The sequence below is a fragment of the Megalobrama amblycephala genome, linkage group LG12, assembly GCF_018812025.1.
Source record: "Megalobrama amblycephala isolate DHTTF-2021 linkage group LG12, ASM1881202v1, whole genome shotgun sequence".
Classification (NCBI taxonomy): Eukaryota; Metazoa; Chordata; class Actinopteri; order Cypriniformes; family Xenocyprididae; genus Megalobrama; species Megalobrama amblycephala.
In genome coordinates, this window is record NC_063055.1 from 27,139,642 (window position 1) to 27,160,915 (window position 21,274).

Here is a 21,274-nt window from a genome sequence, read left to right on the forward strand (position 1 = left end):
CTAATTAAAGCTGCAAGCAGCGTTGAGAGGGCCCTCGCACCCGGGCTCACCGCTACCCGTTGGCCTCAGGAAAACAGTGAACAGTGGGCGTCATGCATTTAAGTGAGTGAATACAGGAGAATTATGCCAAAGTCATTTCGAAATGCCACACTTCCTGCGGCCAACAGGTGGCGCTTTTACCGTAACTGAATTTTGCCATGTTGATGTCTTCAGGCCAGGACTATCATTGAACACGTGAAGTTTGAAGCAGATCGGACATTGTATGCCTGAGTTACAACAACTTCCTGTTTCTTTCGTGGCGTTAATCGCATACATTAGCACTCAACCAAGTGTTGCATGATTTAACGTGTTTCTAGCATGTCTGGTACTTCGTGGCATGATGAAATGTGAATCTGGTAGTGAATTACAGTATAAAGCATGCCACTTCCTGTTGCCAGCAGGTGGCGCTATGACTAACTGAATATTATCATATAGATGTCTTTAGGCCAGGACTCTTATCACACATGTGAAGTTTGGAGCAGATCGGACATAGTATGCCTGAGTTGCAACAGTTTCCTCTTTCATGGCGAAACATCAGACTTTGTCAGGCCGCCACGGACACGCCCTTCACCGAAACTCAAGATCTTTGATATTTATCATCGCTAAGGTCTTAAGATTAGACTGACAACATATGATGTTGATCTGGTTAAATCTCCATAAGGAGTTAATCACAGTGTAAAACATGTCATTTCCTGTTGCCCCAGGTGGCGCTATGACTGTAACTGAATATTGTCATATAGATGTCTTCGGGTCAGGACTCCAAGAAAACGTGAAGTTTGGGGCAGATCAGACATTGTATGCCCGAGTTACAACAACTTCCTGTTTCATGGCGAAACATCGAACTTTGCCAGGCCGCCACGGACACGCCCTTCAGCGAAAACTCTAGATCTTCGCAATTTAACGTCTCAAAGGCCTTTAGATTAGATTGACCCAATATGATGTTGATCTGATTAAAGCTCTAGGAGGAGTTCGTTAAAGTACAACATGTGGAAATGGCAAAAACTGCCAAAATTTTGTAGAGAAAATTCAAAATATCTCACTTCCTGTTGGGTTTACAAACTTTGCACCCAGGGGCTATTTTGTAGGTATTGGGCTGTTACATCTGTCTACCGAATTTCATAACTGTACATGAAACGTAGCACGAAGGGCGCTTAATTTAAATTTTGTAGGTGGCGCTATCGAGCCATTTTGCCACACCTAATTCTGAAACCCATACCAGATGTAAATTTTCACCACTTCTGACGCGTGTGCAAAGTTTCATGAGTTTTTGAGAATGTTTAGGCCCTCAAAAATGCGATTCATTTTGGAGAAGAAGAATAACTGGCTGAGCAATTCCAATAGGGTCCTCACACCATCGGTGCTCGGGCCCTAATAATAATAATAATAATAATAAACGGAGCAATTCCAATAGGGTCCTCACACCATCGGTGCTCGGGCCCTAATAATAATAAACGGAGCAATTCCAATAGGGTCCTCACACCATCGGTGCTCGGGCCCTAATAATAATAATAAATGGAGCAATTCCAATAGGGTCCTCACACCATCGGTGCTCGGGCCCTAATAATAATAATAAACGGAGCAATTCCAATAGGGTCCTCACACCATCGGTGCTCGGGCCCTAATAATAATAATAATAATAATAAACAGAGCAATTCCAATAGGGTCCTCACACCTTCGGTGCTCGGGCCCTAATAATTAAAGCTGCAAGCAGCGATGAAAGGGCCCTCGCACCCGGGCTCACCGCCACTCGTTGGCCTCAGGAAAACAGCGAACAGTGGGCGACATGCATGTAAGCGAGTAAATACAGGAGAATTATGGCAAAATCATCTAAAAGTGCCACACTTCCTGCTGCCAACAGGTGGCGCTATAGCTAACTGAATATTGTCATGTAGATGTCTTTAGGCCAGGACTTTTATCACTCATGTGAAGTTTGGGGCAGATCAGACATAGTATGCCTGAGTTACAACAGCTTCCTCTTTCATGGCCAAACATCAGACTTTGTCAGTCCGCCACGGACACACCCTTCAACGAAAACTCAAGATCTTTGATATTTATCATCGCTAAGGTCTTAAGATTAGACTGACAACATATGATGTTGATCTGGTTAAATCTCTATGAGTAGTTAATCACAGTGTAAAACATGTCATTTTCTGTTGCCCCCAGGTGGCGCTATGACTGTAACTGAATATTGTCATATAGATGTCTTCAGGTCAGGACTCTAATAAAACATGTGAAGTTTGGGGCAGATCGGATATTGTTTGTCTGAGTTACAACAACTTCCTTTTTCATGGCGAAACATCAGACTTTGTCATGCCGCCACGGACACGCCCTTCAGCGAAAACTCTAGATCTTCGCAATTTAACGTCACAAAGGCCTTTAGATTAGACTGACCAAAAATGACATTGATCTGATTAAATCTCTAGGAGGAGTTAATCACAGTGTAAAACATGTCATTTCCTGTTGCCTACAGGTGGCGCTATGACTGTAACTGAATATTGTCATGAAGATGTCTTCAGGCCAGGACTCTAATAAAACGTGAAGTTTGGGGCAGATCGGACATTGTTTGTCTCAATTACAACAACTTCCTGTTTCATGGCGAAAACATCAAACTTTGTCAGGGCGCCACGGACACGCCCTTCAGCGAAAACTCTAGATCTTCACAATTTAACGTCACAAAGGTGTTTAGATTAGACTGACCAAATATGACATTGATCTGATAAAAGCTCTAGGAGGAGTTCGTTAAAGTACAACATCTGGAAAATGCAAAAAACGGGGAATTAATTAAAAATATCTGACTTCCTGTTCAGTTTCGGATTTCGCTCCAAGAGAATTTTTTGTAGGTATTGGGCTTATAAATGTGTGTACCGAATTTCAAAACCCTAGTAAAATGTAGCGAGAGGGGCTGTACGTTAGATGGCGCTATCGAGCCATTTTGCCACGCCCATTTCCGAAACCTATAACAGACGTAAATTTTCACCACTTCTGATGCGTGTGCAAAGTTTCGTGAGTTTTCGAGCATGTTTAGGCCCTCTAAAATGCGATTCACTTTGGAGAAGAAGAAGAAGAAGAATTAAAGCTGCAAGCAGCGTTGAGAGGGCCCTCGCACCCGGGCTCACCGCCACCCGTTGGCCTCAGGAAAACAGTGAACAGTGGGCGTCATGCATTTAAGTAAGTGAGTACAGGAGAATTATGCCAAAGTCATTTCGAAATGCCACACTTCCTGCGGCCAACAGGTGGCGCTTTTACCGTAACTGAATTTTGCCATGTTGATGTCTTCATGCCAGGACTATCACTGAACACGTGAAGTTTGAAGCAGATCGGACATTGTATGCCTGAGTTACAACAACTTCCTGTTTCTTTCGTGGCATCAATCGCATACATTAGCACTCAGCCAAGTGTTGCATGATTTAACGTGTTTCTAGCATGTCTGGTACTTCGTGGCATGATGAAATGTGAATCTGGTAGTGAATTACAGTATAAAGCATGCCACTTCCTGTTGCCAGCAGGTGGCGCTATGACTAACTGAATATTATCATATAGATGTCTTTAGGCTAGGACTCTTATCACACATGTGAAATATGGAGCAGATCGGACATAGTATGCCTGAGTTACAACAGTTTCCTCTTTCATGGCGAAACATCAGACTTTGTCAGGCCGCCACGGACACGCCCTTCACCGAAAACTCAAGATCTTTGATATTTATCATCGCTAAGGTCTTAAGATTAGACTGACAACATATGATGTTGATCTGGTTAAATCTCCATGAGGAGTTAATCACAGTGTAAAACATGTCATTTCCTGTTGCCTGCAGGTGGCACTATGACTGTAACTGAATATTGTTATGAAGATGTCTTCAGGTCATGACTCTAATAAAGCATGTGAAGTTTGGGGCAGATCCGACATTGTTTGTCTGAGTTACAACAACTTCCTTTTTCATGGCGAAAACATCAAACTTTGTCAGGGCGCCACGGACACGGCCTTCAGTGAAAACTCTAGATCTTCGCAATTTAACGTCACAAAGGTCTTTAGATTAGACTGACCAAAAATTACATTGATCTGATTAAATCTCTAGGAGGAGTTTGTTAAAGTACAACGTCTGGAAAATGCAAAAAACGGTGAATTAATTCAAAATATCTGACTTCCTGTTTGGTTTCGGATTTCGCTCCAAGAGAATTTTTTGTAGGTACTGGGCTGATAAATGTGTGTACCGAATTTCAAACCCCTACTGTTATGTAGCGAGCGGGGCTGTACGTTAGATGGCGCTATCGAGCCATTTTGCCACGCCCAATTCAAAAACCCATAACAGACGTAAATTTTCACCACTTCTGACGCGTGTGCAAAGTTTCATGAGTTTTCGGGCATGTTTAGGCCCTCTAAAATGCGATTTACTTTGGAGAAGAAGAAGAAGAAGAAGAAGAATATAGCTGCGAGCAGCGATGGCGGGCCCAAGCCCGGTGGCACCGCCACCCCGGTGGCTTCAGGGCAACTGTGCACAGCGGGCAATAGGCACTTAAAACGGTTAAACATCAAAGGACTAGGGTCAAATTCACTCACATTTACTGCACTACAAGGTGCCACTATAGAGCCCCTCCTCCCTGCCCATTTTCAAAGGATTACATGTGCCAAGTTTTAACATTATTCTGATGAATTTTGAAGCAAATCAGGTAAAAATAAGAGGGTGATCTCAATGTATGCTGAAAGTGACACATTTTCTGCTTCCAGTTGGTGGCGCTATTACTTTGAATCACAATAGTCACATCCATGTGATCAGCCTTGTACAACGAAGACTAAGCCGAAGTTTCATCAAAATCAATTAATGTATGCAGAAGTTATAACACTTTGTTTCCCTTTTCTTGCCATAAATTCGTTGCCTCGCCACGGCCAAACCGTTTGAGATATCCAAAATCCGTTTGCAATTAAACAACTTCAATGTGTTAGCAACAAGTTAAAAAAAGTTTGGTGTAAATTGGATAAACCCTGTAGGAGCAGTAGTATAAAATTCATAGCCTGTTTTTTCAAAAAATTAACATTCAAACCAAAATAGTGACTTCCTGTTGGTCGGACAATGAATGTAAATTAGAAAATTGTCCGGCTTGATGAGAACAATATGTGTACCGAGTTTGGTGATTGTAGGAAAAACTAACCCCCCCACTTTTGTCAAAAGGTGGCGCTACTGAGCCCCTCCACCACGCCCATTTCTATGGCTTTGTCCATGTCTACTGGTTGACAATATTGATGTGTGTGTCGAGTTTCATGCAATTTGAAGCATGTTAAGAGCCTCAAAAACACTCAAGAATATTATTACAGTTTGACCTGTTGCCATGGCAACAATATTTCAAATATCAAAAATCCTGTCATGGTCTACATCTGCTGTGTATTGACATTACACTGATGAAGTTTGAAGCAAATCAGGTAAAAATAAGAGGGTGATCTCAAAACATTTCAAAAAGTGATACACTTCCTGCTGCCAGTTGGTGGCGCTATAACTTTGACTCACAATAGTCACATCCATGTGATCAGACTCCTATAACGAACACACTGTGAAGTTTCATAAAGATCAATATATGTATGCAGACGTTATAACACATTTCCTGTTTCCTTTTTCTCGCCATAAATTCGTTGCCTCGCCACGGCCAAACCGTTCGAGATATCAAAAATCCCTGGCATTTTTAATCATCAGTGTCTTGACTTCATGCTGACCGAGTTTGGTGGCGATCGGATTAATCGTCTAGGAGGAGTATATCAAATTCCAGAGCATGCGTTTTTCAAACAACCCTTAATAGCTGACTTCCTGTTGGCGTGGTGTTTAACTTAGAGCACGAAAGTTGTTCGGCCCGATGAGGTCTATATGTGTACTGAGTTTCATACTAATACGTGCAAGCGTGTTTAATATATGGACCAAATTTTCAGACTTTTTTCAAGGGGGCGCTGTCGAGCCCCCCTGCCACGCCCGGGTACCAGCCTCTCCGGCGTCCTAATGGCCGCGGATTCCAATGTGTGTGCCAATTTTCAAGAGTTTTTGAGCATGTTAAGGCCCCCAAAAAGCCCCGGAAGACGGAGAAGAACAAGAGGGCCCTGCGCGAATTTTCGCTTGGGCCCTAAAGAAGAAGAATAAACGGAGCAATTCCAATAGGGTCCTCACACCATCGGTGCTCGGGCCCTAATTAAAGCTGCAAGCAGCGATGAAAGGGCCCTCGCACCCGGGCTCACCGCCATCCGTTGGCCTCAGAAAAACAGCGAACAGTGGGCGACATGCATGTGAGCAAGTAAATACAGGAGAATTATGGCAAAATCATGTAAAAGTGCCACACTTCCTGCTGCCAACAGGTGGCGCTATAGCTAACTGAATATTGTCATATAGATGTCTTTAGGCCAGGACTTTTATCACTCATGTGAAGTTTGGGGCAGATCAGATATAGTATGCCTGAGTTACAACAGCTTCATCTTTCATGGCGAAACATCAGACTTTGTCAGTCCGCCACAGACACGCCCTTCAACGAAAACTCAAGATCTTTGATGTTTATCATCGCTAAGGTCTTAAGATTCGACTGACCAAAAATGACATTGATCTGATTAAATCTCTAGGAGGAGTTAATCACAGTGTAAAACATGTAATTTCCTGTTGCCCCCAGGTGGCGCTATGACTGTAACTGAATATTGCCATAGAGATGTATTCAGGCCAGGACTCTAATAAAACATGTGAAGTTTGGGGCAGATCAGACATTGTATGCCCGAGTTACAACAACTTCCTGTTTCATGGCAAAACATCGAACTTTGACAGGCCGCCACGGACACGCCCTTCAGTGAAAACTCTAGATCTTCGCAATTTAACGTCACAAAGGCCTTTAGATTAGACTGACCAAATATGATGTAGATCTGATTAAAGCTCTAGGAGGAGTTTGTTAAAGTACAACATTCGGAAATGGCAAAAACTGCCAAAATTTTGTAGAGAAAATTCAAAATATCTCACTTCCTTTTGGGTTTACAAACTTTGCACCCAAGGGCTTTTTTGTAGGTAATGGGCTGTTACATCTGTCTACCGAATTTCATAACTGTACGTGAAATGTAGCATGAAGGGCGCTTAATTGAAATTTTGTAGGTGGCGCTATCGAGCCATTTTGCCACACCTAATTCTGAAATCCATATCAGATGTAAATTGTAACCACTTCTGATGCGTGTGCAAAGTTTCATGAGTTTTTGAGAATGTTTAGGCCCTCAAAAATGCGATTCATTTTGGAGAAGAATAATTGGCTGAGCAATTCCAATAGGGTCCTCACACCATCGGTGCTCGGGCCCTAATAATAATAATAAACGGAGCAATTCCAATAGGGTCCTCACACCATCGGTGCTCGGGCCCTAAAAATATATGTAATTACATATAATATATATATGTATTACATATAATAATAATTATTATTATTATATGTAATATATAATAATAATAATAATTAAAGCTGCAAGCAGCGATGAAAGGGCCCTCGCACCCGGGCTCACCGCCACCCGTTGGCCTTAGGAAAACAGTGAACAGTGGTCGACATGCATGTAAGCGAATGAATACAGGAGAATTATGCCATTAAGTCATTTCGAATTGCCACACTTCCTGCTGCCAACAGGTGGCGCTTTGACCATAACCAAATATTGCGATATAGATGTGTTCAGGCCAGGACTGTTATCAAACACGTGAAGCTTGGAGCAGATCGGACATCATATGCCTGAGTTACAACAACTTCCTGTTTCATGGCGTTAATTGCATACATTAGCACTTAGCCAAGTGTTGCATGATTTAATGTGTTTCTAGTATGTTTGGTACTTTGTGGCATATTGAAATGTGGTTCTGGGAGGGAATTACAGTGTAAAGCATGCCATTTCCTGTTGCCAGCAGGTGGCGCTATGACTAACTGAATATTGGCATATAGATATGTTCAGGCCAGGACTCTTATCACACATATGAAGTTTGGGGCAGATCAGACATTGTATGCCTGAGTTACAACGGCTTCCTTTTTCATGGTGGAACAACAGACTTTGTCATGCCGCCACGGGCACGCCCAAAACTCTAGATCTTCGCAATTTAACGTCACAATCTCTATGTGGAGTTAATCACAGTGTAAAACATGTCATTTCCTGTTGCCCCCAGGTGGCGCTATGACTGTAACTGAATATTGTCATATAGATGTCTTCAGGTCAGGATTCTAATAAAACATGTGAAGTTTGGGGCAGATCAGACATTGTATGCCCGAGTTACAACAACTTCCTGTTTCATGGCGAAACATCGAACTTTGCCAGGCCGCCACGGACACGCCCTTCAGCGAGGCCTTTAGATTAGACTGACCAAATATGATGTTGATCTGATTAAAGCTCTAGGAGGAGTTCGTTAAAGTACAACATGTGGAAATGGCAAAAAAAAAATTTGTAGAGAAAATTCGAAATATCTCACTTCCTGTTGGGTTTACAAACTTTGCACCCAGGGGCTTTTTTGTAGGTATTGGGCTGTTACATCTGTCTACCGAATTTCATAACTGTACGTGAAACGTAGCACGAAGGGCGCTTAATTGAAATTTTGTAGGTGGCGCTATCGAGCCATTTTGCCACACCTAATTCTGAAACCTATATCAGATGTAAATTTTCACCACTTCTGACGCGTGTGCAAAGTTTCATGAGTTTTTGAGAACATTTAGGCCCTCAAAAATGTGATTCATTTTGGAGAAGAAAATTTTGGCTGAGCAATTCCAATAGGGTCCTCACACCATCGGTGCTCGGGCCCTAATAATAATAAACGGAGCAATTCCAATAGGGTCCTCACACCATCGGTGCTCGGGCCCTAAAAATATATGCTAATCCCTTATAAAACATTTAAATTATATTTTATGTAGATGTATTTTACTTTGAGCCCCTAAGTCACCCCTGTACCATGTACGACTTTAACCACTTCACAAAAATAAAAATGTAATGTTGATATATTTACAGTGACATTTAGTTTGGTTACAATATACTCTTGTATGGATCATTTTAGGCTCCTTACTTGACCCTTTAACTCTGAACATATCCATTTTGACAATATACAAAAACGTAACAGGCAGATAAATGTACAGTCACAATAATTTATTTAAACAGACCTGCAAACTCAAGAGGTGAAAAAAGGTCATGTTTGCTTATTAAATCCCTGTAGGGTGTCTAGGTGTCAGGAAACACAGACTAGAGAGATGGGTAAGAATAAAGACAGAGCTTTATTGAACACAGTGGTAAGGCAATGACGTTGGATGAAGTATATGGCAGTTGAGTCGAAGGCAGATGGAGAACAACAGAAGGGTAAATTGCCACACACACATGCATATTCAGTCACTGATAATAATAACTTTCCTTTATTTTCTTTGTAGGAAGAACACACAAAGCTTGGAAGGAGACATGGAGCTGGAGACTGGAGACAAGGAACTGGAGACTGAAGATCGAAGACTAGAGATAGGAGACTCGGGTGAGATGAACATCAGGTGTGTCTAAGACAAGACTAGACAAATGGTGTGTTCCAAACGGGATATATCACCCTCCGAAAGGCACTACGGAGTGAAAACAACCATGGCCACTATACTGAAGGGTCGTTCCAAATCGAAGTGCTCAAAACTGACCACTTTAAAGGGCCCTTCGGAATGAAGGATTTCGAAGGGTACAACTGATGGACACTTCGGGCCCCCATGATCCTTTGCACAGGGAAGTTGTTTGGCATCACAGAATGGGTACAGAAGGCTTGCAGTTCAATTTTGCCTATAAATGTATGTATAGTATTTTTCTATACTACTGTAATATTTATAAAAGTTAGATTTGGTACATTATTATGGTCAAAACTCACCCCCATGTCATCCAAGATGTTCATGTCTTTCTTTCTTCAGTCAAAAAGAAATTAAGGTTTTTGAGGAAAACATTCCAGGGTTTTTCCTCTGTATAGTGGACTTCAGTGGGGTTCACTGGATTGAAGGTCTAAATTGCAGTTTCAGTGCAGCTTCAAATGGCTCTTCGCGATAACAGACAGGAATAAGGGTCTTATCTAGCAAAACGATCAGTCATTTTCTAAAAAAGAAATAATAATTATATATGTTTTAACCACAAACGCTCATCTTGCACTAGTCTTCCTCTTCTTCTTGTAGAATTCCGGCAGTGTAGATGCTGCTAAGTGTATTACTGCCCTCTACAGGTCAAAGTTTGAACTAATTCTTATATACTTGCACTAGCATATTGTATATGAGAATTTAGTTAAACGTATATAATTTGTGGTTAAAACGTATATCATTTTTTATTTATTTATTTATTTATTTTTAGAAAATGATCAATCGTTTCTAGATAAGACCCTTATTCCTCATCTGGGATCATGTATAGTGCTTTGAAGCTGCACAGAAACTGCAATTTAAACCTTCAACCCAGTGAACCCCACTGATGTCCACTATACAGAAAAAAATCACAGAATATTTTCCTCAAAAACCTTAATTTCTTTTGGACTAAAGAAAGAAAGACATGAACATCTTGGATGACATGGGGGTGAGTAAATTATCATGAAATTTAAATTCAGAAGTGTACTAATCCTTTAAGTAAAAATACAATGATTATGCAATATAGTGCATATAGTTAGCAAAATACAAAGCTCATTTTTCTAGCTGACTATCGAGTTTTTGGACATTGAATGGCTTTTCTGAGATGTGACGTTATGCGAAATTGTTTACAAGCTGCTTTTTTTGATGCCTTTCTGCAGCTGATACACTGATTGAGTGATTACATGTGACCAGGGGTGGAGCGAGGGGGTGGCTTCTAGGGGGCCGTTTACATGGCCTAAACTAAAAACTGAAAACTTTTTTATGCATTTTGGCTGTTCATTTACATGACAATGGCATTTTGGGGGCCTTAAAATGCAAACTTTTGAAAACTGGTTTAAAAGTGCAAGTTTTTGAAAACAATACCTTTATTATATTTGTGTAAACTACAAAAACGTGAATCTATGAAAACGGTGACGGCATGCACATGTGCATTTCATGTTTAGTCTATAGGCATGCACTTTCGAGTGCCCTGTAAAGAATGCATATGTGCTCAGGTGCGTAGTATTTCTTCATGGCAGTTGACTGGATCTAACTGTCACTCATGACATGAAGAAGTGAAGAGTTTCCACTTTAAGGCATACAGTTTCCTAGTGGAAGGAGCTCTGGAATGAAGAATGGTCTCTACAACCTCAGTTGAGAAACCATATTCTATGAGTTGGGCCCCCTCAGAGGCCAAACCCACAGGTTCCACATTTCCAGGCGGGGATGAAGAATCACCCCCCCAAGGTGAGCCATCTAGAAGAGCTACAAATTCTGAAAAACATATCCGACTCGGCCAGTAAGGTGCTACTAGCAGAAGACTTATCCCTTCCTGGCAAATTTTCTCCAGAACTCCTGGGAGCAGAACAACTGGGGGAATCTCCAGGCAATTTATGTGCCATGAAAGACGATGACTCCTCCAAAGACCCTGAGCTGAGAGGCCTTCCATTACCACTCCCCAGCCCGTGAGAGAAGCGCCCGTCGTGAGAGTGACTCAACGACATTGAGCTCCTAACAAAAGGCCCTGGGACAGGAACCAATTTTTCTTCCATATAACTAAGGCGTGGAGACACCGCAGCACGATCTTGATCATACGAAGTGGGTTCCCCCTTGGGGAAAACCCTTTGGTCCTGAGCCACCACTGTAAGGGTCTCATGTACAGCAGGCCAAAAGGTATCATGTTGGACGCAGCTGCCATCAGACCCAATAGTCTCTGAAACTGTTTTACAGTGCGTGACTGGCCTAGCTTCAGTTCTTTCACGCTGATAGAATAGCAGTGATGCGAGCAGGTGAAAGACAAGCCCGCATCGACACTGAATTCCATACCACACCAAGAAAGATGGTCCTCTGTAGTGGAGAAAGCACAGTCTTCTTGGCGTTCAATCTCAACCCCAGTTTTTGAATATGAGCGAGGACGACATCTCGATGCCGAACTGCCATCACTCTGACTGTGCTAAAATCAACCAGTTGTCTATGTAATTCAGAATGCGTATGCCCTGCAGCCTGAGCAGGGCCAGCGCTTCATCTATGCATTTCGTGAATGTGCGGGGTGAAAGAGCTAGACTGAATGCAAGAACCCGAAATTGGTACGCTTTGCCCCCGAAAGTGAACCTCAGGAACTTCCTGTGCTGTGGAAGGATGGAGACATGGAAGTATGTGTCCTTTAGACCTATTGTGACAAACCAATCCTTGGATTTGATTTGAGTCACGATTTGACTTTTTGTCAACGTCTTGAATTTTAGCTTTTGTACTGCATGATTCAGATGATGCAGATCTAAAATAGGGTGCAACCCCCCATCCTTTTTCGGAACCAAGAAGTACCGGCTGTAAAACCCTGACTCTCTGACGGTAACCGGGACCCGTTCTATAGCTTCTTTCGCTAACAAGGTCTTTACTTCTTGCTCCAATACCAGAGCCTGCTCGGGATGCACTATTGTCTGTAGCACTCCATCGTATTGAGGTGGGCGGCACCAAAACTGGATTTTGTGACCCTTTTCTATAATCTGCAGGAACCATCGTGAGATATTTGGGAGAGATTTCCACTCTGCCAGAAAATCCACTAAGGGAACCAGCCTCTCGAGGCTGGCCTCTGGTATATTGAGCACATATGTTTCGGTGACCTGAAGCATACTGGCAGGTACCAGCCGATTTTCTGACTGTATTTTTATCCTCCTCAGAGGATGCGAATGTGACGCAGCATCTTGTGAGTACCGCATCACAAACTTGCTGGAGACTGCTGCGCCCCGAATCACCAGAGGTGACGGGGTTGGCAGAACGACCCTCTGATGGCAACGAGGTGGAACGGGCACCGTATACCAAGGTGAACACTGTTCCACCCAGTGTGGGGCTGCCCTCAGGAGTCTGACACCACTGGCATCAGGACTTCCCCAAAGCCTTCTTAGCCTGAAGCACAACCCTCAGATCTGTCTTCGGCTTTGAAGGCTTGGGCTGAGAGTGCCATCCTGGCCCACCGTATCTTTAAGGTGGAGCACGAGAAGCGACACTGTCCTTTTGCTGTGCTCTATATGAGGAGCTATACGGCTGAGGCTGCTCACACCCAGCAACCCCAGAGGATGGATGGCAGCGTGGAAGATATCTCTTGAACGCCTCTGCTTGTTTCTTGGACTCCTGAAACCTGTCGACGACCGAGTTGACAGCATTGCCGAACAGGCCAGTTGGTTCAAGCGGGCGTCGAGGAGAAAGGCCCAGTTTTTTTCTTTTATATCTGACAGGTTGAGCCACAGGTGTCTCTCTTATCTCTCAGAGATAAGTCTGTGGCTCGACGCAGTTCTCAAACTGCGTCCGGGCCAATCCCCTCTCTGCCATTCAAATCCTTCAGCAGGTCGGCTTGGTATGCTTGTAAAATAGCCATAGTATGCAAACAAGCACCAGCCTGACCTGCTGCCGTATACACTTTACCCACCAGCCCTGATGTCACTTTTAGTGGCTTTGTGGGAAGCGTAGGGGCCTTCAGGGACGATGCTGAAACCGGGGACATCTGTTGAACCCGGGGCACCACCCCATAGCCATACTCTTCCAGCCCCCTTATATCTGAGTAGTATTTGATCTGAGGGCTGAAAAGTCTTGACGAGTATGGTATGTGGAGGAATTTGTCGAGCTTGCTTATTTGGCGAATTGGCCAGATGCATGTTTGAATGCCTGTTTTCTGGCAGGGCTGGATGAGGACACAATTCGTTTTAAAGAACCTGCCTGTTATTTTTCCCTAGTCGATGCAATTAATCTGATTTTGTTTCTAAATTGTTCCGAGTTTGTAATTGAGGAGGTTCTTGATAGATCATATGATCCTTGTCCAGTCATCCCAGAAACACAGGTCGGCCTGGCCAGTTCGCCAATCTCCATTTTCCTCCACCTACCCCTCTAGTGGGCATTCCCCTGGTGTCCTGCTGGACCCAAAAACCCCAGTGGTCACTGAAAAATCCTCCACTGGGCCCAGACGGCTAAGAGTAAGAAGAAGGCCGCAAAGCAGCCCCAGTCTCCTAAGTTTTCTGCCTCCGTGCAGCCCCAGTCTCCTGAGTTTTCTGCCTCCGTGCAGCCCCAGTCTCCTGAGATTTCTGCCTCCGCGCAGTCCCAGTCTCCTGAGTTTTCTGCCTCCGGACAGCCCCAGTCTCCCGAGTTTTCTGCCGCCGAGCAGCCCAAGGCGCTAGCCATTGAGGAAGGGGACTGGCTAATAGACTTTTGGGCTGAGCCAGCTCCCAGTCCCCTCGACCTAACTCCATGCTTCGCCGAGCCCGCTCCAGCCACCCACGAGCCCGCTCCAGCCGCCCACAAACCGGCTCCAAGCTTCACCGAGCCCGATCCAGCCCCCACCGAGCCTGCTCCAGCCTCCGCCGAGCCCGCTCCAGTCGCCGGCAAGCCCGCTCCAGCCGCCCGCAAGCCCACTTCAGCTGGCGAGCCCACTCCTCTCCACGAGCCTTCCGAGCCCCCCCGAAATCTCCCAAAATATTTTTTGAGGGGGGGCATGTACCCGTGGGTGGGGAAGACGTGGGCATCACACATGTGGGTGGGGCTCAAGACCCGCCATGGCCGCCTACGGCCTCTGACCCGCCATGGTCGCCCACGGCCTCTGACCCGCCATGGCCACCCTCGGCTCCAGACCCGCCATGGCCATCCTCAGCTCCAGACCTGCCATGGCTGCCCACGGCTCCAGACCTGCCATGGCCGTCCTTAGCTCCAGACCCGCCATGGCCGCCTACGGCCTCTGACCCGCCATGGTCGCCCACGGCCTCTGACCCACCATGGCCGCCCTCAGCTCCAGACCCGCCATGGCCGTCCTCAGCTCCAGACCTGCCATGGCCACCTGAGACTCCTGACCCGCCATGGCTGCCCACGGCACCTGACCCGTCACGGCCATCCTCAGCTCCAGACCTGCCATGATGGCCCGAGGACCTAGACCCGCCCTGGAGACCTCCACACCCGTCTGCACCCCCCGCACCTGCCTGTAGGTCTCCAGGGTGCCCATCCCCCCTCCCCGTTGTATCATCTGAGGCGTGGGGACACGCCTACCGGGGAGGTAATGTTACATTCACGCCTTCCCGGACTCCAGTTCCCAGAATCCTCCTGTTCCGCACACCTGTCTGCACTTCCCTCATCAGTCTTCCCGCCATCTCCCTGGATTCCCAGCACCTGTTGTCCTCGTCAGCACTCCCTTTAAGTTGGACTCACTCCCTGAACTCCCGGTCCGTTCTTGTTGTTGTTGGTTATTGTTTGACTACTGTGTGTGACGCTAGCTCTATGATCCTGTTTGTAAATAAAGCCCATTAATTGTGGATTTCCGTACTCGCCTCATTTTTTCAGCAGCACACATAACAACATGCTACCCTTGGGAGATATCAATTGGAAGCATGGCATTAGTTTTCACTGTTATGCTGATGATACTCAGCTCTATATTTCTTCACGCCCTGACGAATCTTACAAATTCACAATATTAACAGAATGCATAGCTGATATAAAAATTTGAATGCCTGGTAGGCTTGCAGCAAAAATGTGGTATGCAAACATGCTGCAGCCTGACAAGACGCTGTGTATGCTTTGCCCAACAAAAACGTCTCAGGTTACGACTGTAACCCTTGTTCCCTGAGAAGGGAACGAGATGCTGCATCGATGATGACGCTTTGGGGAATGAGATGCCTACTATGCCATATTGACAAATGCCTGTCCTGGTGTGAAACTGTACAGGCACAGCTCAGGATGAGTCCACTCAAGACCCTGGCGTAGCCAGCAGGTCCAGGCTATAAAACCTTACAACAAAGGTTACAAAGGCTTACACACAGACTTTAAGTGTGGATGGGGGAAGATCGGCAGAGAGACGATCTTGAAAGAATTCCAGCACTGAAGACACTGGGTAGTTAACTGGGTCTAACTAACAACAAAAGTGGACTTTGGATTATGGTATAAAGATTCCTTGTGGGGGGAGCTCTAGAGTTGAGGTTGATCTCCACAACCTCAGTTGAGAGACCTGTATCCAGGAACCGATCCCCTCAAGGGTCAGCCCTCCTCTCTCTAGAACTCATGGGAGCAGAGAAATTGGGGGAAAATGTATACAGAGAAAACCTCAGCCAAGTCTGCACTATGGCTTTCGGCCCCGCATCTCTTGTGACGGCAACAGATCTGGGTAGAATCTTCATCCCCCGGGCCTCAGCCCCTGCCTTGAAAGGACATCTGCTCCCAAATTTTGGTCCCCAGGGATATACATTGCTCTGAGTGAGGGCAACTTGCCCTGGGACCACAGAAATCCTTGATGCGCCAGTCTGCACAGAGGGCACAACCTCAGGCCCAATTTATTGCTCAGGCCCAAATGCTGCCAAAAACAATTTATGTAGGAGACCATGTACATATTGTTGGTTCATACTAGAAGCACAGCCATCATCTCCAGGCAATTTATGTGAATTTTACAGTTCATTAATTGTGAACAAGTTAATTATTAATTAATGCTTAACTAATGCATTATTCTGGACCCTTAAAATAAAGTGTTACCATTTATTTTTATGCAAACGTACATATGCTAGACAGACACTTTACATACTTAAGTGTGATGAATAGTTTACACTTGACATCAGGGTATGCAGAAAGTTTTGTAAAAAAAACTTGAATATACATACACATCATTTGTAACAGGTAATGAAGTTCTAAAAATGATGCATAACACATTTACAAGTGATAGTTTACACTTCAGTGTATGCAGGAAGTTTTGCAAATGATTTATTAATACTTTTGCACATCATCTCTAACTGGTGTTGGAGTTTGTACTGTAATGTAAGTGCTGACTGAGGAGGGTATAGAGAGGTGTCTTCTCTGACCAAATGGAGATTTAACTGCTGTGCACCTGCATGTGAGCTTTGGTGGCAAGTAAAAACAGTCCAAATTATACCAAGTCTGTGTTGATGTGTGAAAGGACTTAACATAACCCACTGGAAGCCCCTGACTCTAAATCATTTATAAATGTTTATTTACTAATGATTTCTTCATAATTTGTTCATGATTAACCATTGTTTATTGAGATTATTAAACAAAGATTTTACAACAACTGTCAGGATGGCAGTTTCATCTGCCTTGTGTTTGTGTTTGTACCGCTGTTCATCCGGAGCACATCTAGTCTAGCCTTTGCTGCTATTTTGTTACCCCTTGATCTCCTGTTTTCCTAATAAACTGTGTATTACCCTGCAAATTGAATCCTCTTCTTTCTGAACTCTAACAACAACAAAAATATTTGAGTGATTTATAAGTGATTAATAATATTGTCATACCGGTACCGCCGTCTGAAGTACCACCTGTTTACCACAGGAATGAACCATCGCATAAGTACTGACTTCCGGGTCACAACTCTGACCTGAACTGCATTATGCTCATCAGTCTTGCTATATATAGCCCAGCTTATACACACTTGCGAAGTCTTGTTATTCCTCTTCGGTACAATTCTGAGGGTTTATTCCTTGTGTTGGATTTATCTGTGCATCAACTCTTTTGTGGATTTCCCTTTTCCCTTATGTTTTGGATTTGTTTGCCTCATTTGGACTGTTTACCCTGGTTATTGATCCTGCTGTTTTTCTTTGCTGCTGATTCAATAAACACTTTGCACATGGATCCACATAAGCTCCTCATCATTACTAATATAACAACTAATAACTTAATAACCATATACTAATGATTTGTTTGATTATTTCATTTACTAATTTTTTAACATAACTTAAAACACATTTGTAAATTGTTAGCATACCACTTATTAATCGTTTATGAATGTATAGTTATGTTTTGTAAATGATTAATTTATCATTAACAAATAACTTATAAATGGCTTATAAGCAGTGTTGGGCAAGTTACTTTAAAAAAAGTAATTAGTTATAGTTACTAGTTACTTCTCACAAATAGTAACCGAGTTAGTAACTGAGTTACATCATTATAAAAGTAACTAATTACCAGGGAAAGTAACTATTGCGTTACTTTAAATATTTAAAATAATAATAATAATAATTACAATAATAAAATATGTAAAATAACTTGAATGCCCTTAATATTAAATATAAGTCTAAGAATAAATTATTCTTGATCCGACTCGTGACTCATGATCCGCTCTTGTTATGAAATTTCTCTGTACTGTACAATACGTGTTGGTAGCCATTAAAGAAAGCGTAGTTTCATATTTATGTTTAAATAGACCTATGTTATGTTTTAAATTCATGTACTTGATTATGAAAAGTGAACAGCATGAGTAAGATGCATCATAAGATGCGCAATATATCGGGAGGCATGGAGTGGGTCAGACATGATTTTAAACACTTCATTAAGTTTTGTTTTGTAGAAAGCCTTTCTTTAAAGTGAATTTCGTTTTGTAAAAATTAAATTGTATCTTAATTTTAATCAATGTTTCATCAACCAATTGCCTGGAAATAAGAAGCAAATATAGCTGACAATATAATCTTGGCAGGCGTGGGCGCGATTACTGGCGCGTGAACTGGAGCGCAACTTACAGGCTAAATGAACCGAAACTCAGCGGATGCTTGCCTCACAGACATGAGAAATATATCTATAGAAAGCTTGAAATATCTAAAAACGAAAAGAAATAGGCTACTCTGATTACGTAGCCTAATCCGAATGAAATGTACATTCTCTCTCTAAGCGTGTCCAGTATGCGGAGATGATTAGAGTCAGTAATGTCAACTACATCCTTGCAGCCGACACTGATTCAGAAAACATAACTTTATTAATAAACAATTAAGATGTCTCCTTGCTGTTTTGGTCACATTCATAATCATTAATTTTGCCGGTTCTTTATGGCAAGCATTTATGCGTGCGCTATAGCCTATATTACGATCATTATTATGGTTTATTCTCTCCAGTATTTAAGAAATTAAATTAATATATGATTAGTCAAATATTGGTTTAAATGAATAACGTTTCTGGAGGTGCTTCGACATATTGGAGTTGCTGTTTATCGCAGTAGATAGGACCTTCGAACCAGAAAGACACAGCTTACATTTGACTAAAAGGTTTTTGTCTTTATGCTCAACCAAAGTGAAATAATGAGCATATTTCCACTTGATTTACACTTTGAGAAACTCATCTTGCTCTCGCCTTGACTCTCCATGATTGCCGCACATACTTGAATAAACGGAAACATGCCCACAGTGCGTCTTCGTGTTTACAGTGGTTGGCATCCACCAATCCTACAATACGTCGCTGCTGTAAACAGGTTATGCTGTAGGCTACACTTCAGCCAAAATTAATGAATTTAAAAAAGTAACGGACAACGCACCAGATGGTAACGGTAACAGAGTTAATTTATTTAAAAAGTAATGCGTTACAGTATTAGTTACTGTCAAAAGTAACTGCGTTACGCGTTACTGCCCAACACTGCTTATAAGTGATTTAACAAACATTCATAAAATGTTAGCATATCACTTATTAGGCTAATCATTTATGAATCTATAGTCATGTTTTGTAATTGTTTAGTTCATCATTAACTAATAACTTAGTTAATTATTATAAACTGTTACCATACCAAGTCACGCACATTTTATATCTACATAAAATGTATAACTTAAATACCATAATAACAGGTTTAATAATGGCAGAATTAGTCTTCATTTAATCTAATAATCTTCTTTTTTTTTAGCTTTTTTTCTAAAAAAGTAACTGTGATTGATTTCAAGATTTTTTTTGTAAACACATGAGAAATGCTAAAAGATAAATTTATTAATGAGAGTAATAACTCACCAACTGCTGCTGATATAGATGAGATGAATAGAAGAGCAGAATATTGCATACTGAAGATATTTCAGCTTTAGTAACATGAAAAACAAACAGACAACAACAAAAAATACATTAAAGACTACACAAATGAAAGAAACTCAATATTACTCCTGTATGAATCAATGCCCTGCATTTTTGGATAAAAGCTGTGTATCAGTTGGACTAACCTGGATGACAAGCAATTAAATGCAGTTTAAAAGCCTCTTTCTTTTCTTCCCTTAACTCAGACTAAATTATGAAGAAAAGCACCAGTATTCTACAAGCATGTAATCAATGGTTATACATTTAACTCTTTCCCCACCAGCATTTTCTAAAAAAAAAAAAAAAAAACTTGGCAAACAGCGCCAGCATTTTCACAAAACTTCCATGACCCCCAGAATATTTTGTTGGATGAATATGTAAACATTCAATAAATCAAAAGAAAGAACAGAGCTTCTGCTTTAAAGTGTTAGTTCACCCAAAAATGAAATTTCTGTCATTAATTACTTATGTCATTACAAACCCATAAGACCTTTGTTCATCTTCGGAACACAAATTAAGATATTTTTGATAAAATCTGAGAGCTTTCTGGCCTCCGATAGACTGCAACACAATTACCACTTTCAAGGCCCAGAAAGATAGTAAAGATATCATTAAAATAGTCCATGTGACTACAGTGGTTCAACCGTGATGTCATGAAGTGACGAGAATACTTTTTGTGCATAAAAAACAAACAAAAATAATGATTTTATTCAACAATTTCTTCTCTTCCATGCAATGTGTCAGGGCTTACTGGTTTGGAACGACATGAGGGTGAGTAATTAATGACAGAATTTTTATTTTTGGGTAAACTCACTAGGAGGCAAGGGAGGCAGTGCCACCTCAAAAAAAAAAAAAAAAAAAAAAAAAAAAAACTAATAGAAAATAAAACTAATAGAAGAAAATAATCGATATTACAAAAAAAAACAAAAAAAAAAACAGCACAAATATTACAAAATGTGACATTAAAAAGTGTAAAAGTCACTTTTTTTCTAAAGTAAGTAGGTAATGATGGCATTAATGAGAAGACTAATTAAAAAGCAAGTAAACAACTCGGCCATTTCACCGCTTTATGTCAACGTCAAATTCAAACTTGAAATGGCCTGAAAACATTTATGGCTGTGGGGGTTTTTAGTGAGCAATCAGTTTGGGGAAATTAATGGTACATCTTCATGTCTGTGACCAATGTGTACAAGCTTTATGACAGCTGAAAATAAGTTGACTATTAAAAGGAAAAGCTGAACATTAGTTCACAAATAATATATATTTAGGGGCCAAGCCCAAAGGGCTTCAGCCCCTATTGTATCCATTAGTTCCCTTTCAGTCAGTCACTCTCGACGTCTTGTCGGAGAGAATGGATGAATTGGGATCTCGCTAGAGAGACCAAACTACTT